This window comes from Lycium ferocissimum, chromosome 10 (assembly GCF_029784015.1).
Source record: "Lycium ferocissimum isolate CSIRO_LF1 chromosome 10, AGI_CSIRO_Lferr_CH_V1, whole genome shotgun sequence".
Lineage (NCBI taxonomy): Eukaryota > Viridiplantae > Streptophyta > Magnoliopsida > Solanales > Solanaceae > Lycium > Lycium ferocissimum.
Genome location: NC_081351.1, coordinates 45,027,052 through 45,029,442, shown reverse-complemented (window position 1 = coordinate 45,029,442; position 2,391 = coordinate 45,027,052).

Genomic DNA, 2,391 nt, shown 5'->3' with positions numbered 1-2,391 from the left:
CATGCTATATTAGCTTGCCAACCAGATCCTCACACGCCATACCTCCACCACCTCCATAATCACCAAGGCGGGAAAGGTGCAATTGCCTGATTCCGTTACCACTAAAAACCGCCAACTGCGCCAAGAAGCTAAAACACTACAAATAAGATGTCGTGAATCTAAATCCCTGAAGCATTCCCTGCAGCTGAGTTATGATGAAGCCAAGCATCATCTGGAAGAAGAGAAGATATCCGTGCAGGAAAAGAATTTAGAGCTCCAAAGCCTGCAAATTCGTGTCCGCTGCTTGACAAGTGAACCAGAAATCGCCCGGGCCCAACTGAGATGTTCGGAAGCTTCCCGGGCTCATCTCCGGGCAAGATGGGAAAGCTTGCAGCGACGCAGGGCCGCCCAAGAGCATAGGGCCAGCCTGATACGCGACCTTAGCATCCTGAAGTCTCGCCGGGATGCCTTTCAAGAGGCCTTGGATAAGAAGCTGGACCTATCCGAGGCCTTGCTATATGCAGACGTAGATTTTGTGGCCGCAGAGTCTGCTGTGGCGAGCCTAAGATCATCGGAGGACAGCAGCTCCGAGAGTGAAGGTTCAAGGGCTCGTCCTGCTGAGGGTGTTCCGACCTCCCCTTAAATTTTGAATCCAGATAATTCTGACAGGCCTGTGTGCCATGTTCTATTGATTTCAAGGCTTGCACGTCGTTGTTTTAATTTGTTTTGAATAATTGTGTTTGTCGTTTTGAGTTTTACATCAAGGTTTCTGCGAAGTCTTGTTTTTACAGCTTCTCTAGCGGGCCTTGCAGTTGTCTTTTGCCTCCGGGACTTATGAGCCTGGAGAGATTTTATAATAGATGTTCCAGTGTTATGAAGACTTTTTACTTATGCTATACTTCTCACATTCCTTTTATCTGTTTCGAAGAACAAGAAGCATAAGTTTGCAGCTCCTACAACTCCGAAGGCCGGGTTTGCCTATAGCTCTTCCCCCCCCGAGCCTTCGGATGGGAAGTACCCAATTTTTCGATCTCAGTCCCCTGAAAGGCTTGGACTTTGATAATTCCGGTTACCTTACCGGGATGTACGAACCGTACTTGGTATCGATTTTCAGACTTTAAACCTTCTTTATTAGAAGTTTTTATTTTTAATAAGAGAGGGCCCTTATGTTTCGGTGCTTAGAAAAGGACGTCTCCTATTCGCTTTGGCACGAAAAAAATTTCGGTATGACTTTAGTTGCATCCGTTTAATGTTTAACATGACAAAAGTACTTTCTTACCATGGCAAAATCATTCGCTTAACATGATAAAGATATTTAATAAAGGAAAATTTTGTTTATTTCCTTAACTTTAACTTGAGTTACAAAACTCCGACTGCCATCTAGCTTGGTCAGTCCGGTTACAAAAACTAAACCCACCCCATTTGGAGGACAAAAATTGTAGACCCGTCCATGTGAAGGCCTGACCGTGCATTTACTTGTACAGGCTTTGCTACGTGGGTATTAGAAAAAATGGAAAAGTACTTTTTGAAGAAAACATTTCAATTGTTATAGTTTGCCAAAGGTTCAGACACTCATCCAGTATTTCTTATACCCCCTTTGTCTATTCTATCCACAACGAATTAAGAAAAAAATAGAAATATATGGAAAACCGGAATTCTTCCTTTAATGAATTGTTTTAGAATGGAAAAATCCAGCCTGCAACTTGACCTTGCATATTAGATTTAATTAAGAGTAGCTAGAGTTATATTAAAGAAAGAAAAAATAGCGTAGCGTTATCTCAATTGATAATAATAAATTAATTATTATTTTCAGTTTGCAGGACTAAGCATTGTAAAACCACCCAAATAGGGAGACTTTTAGGTGCCTCAGATAATTTTCGTATATGTTTGTAAGAAAATCTATAGTTAACTTTAAGTTTGAATATACTTTTTCCGTATATATATGTTAAACATCCGCAAATAAATGGGCCAGGTCAATACAGTGCTGCAACCATATATCTTGAAAGAGGAGTCGAGAGGATACAAGCCGGGTGGATTGTAAGTCTGAAACAATTATATTTTCCCTTTTTCATATAAATTAATGCTATCATTGTGTTGAATTGTATTATATGAAATGAATCATATTGTCCAAAAATAAACAACAAAAGTTATAAAATTTTCTAGCCACTTATATATAAGACTTTTTCCATTTTTGGCCCGTCGGCCGAAATTAATTATGGCCGCCAAAATATACAGAACATGTGATGTATATTGTATGTATAATTAAAAAAAATTCCAAATAAAAAAAAATCAAGTTCAAATTCCATATTCCATCTACCGTTTTAGAAAGATTTTTTCTATCTTTTCCTCCTCTTTATTCTTCTTTTTTTATTTTCACTTGATGACTAATGCAATTATTTTTTTGAAAAGCAC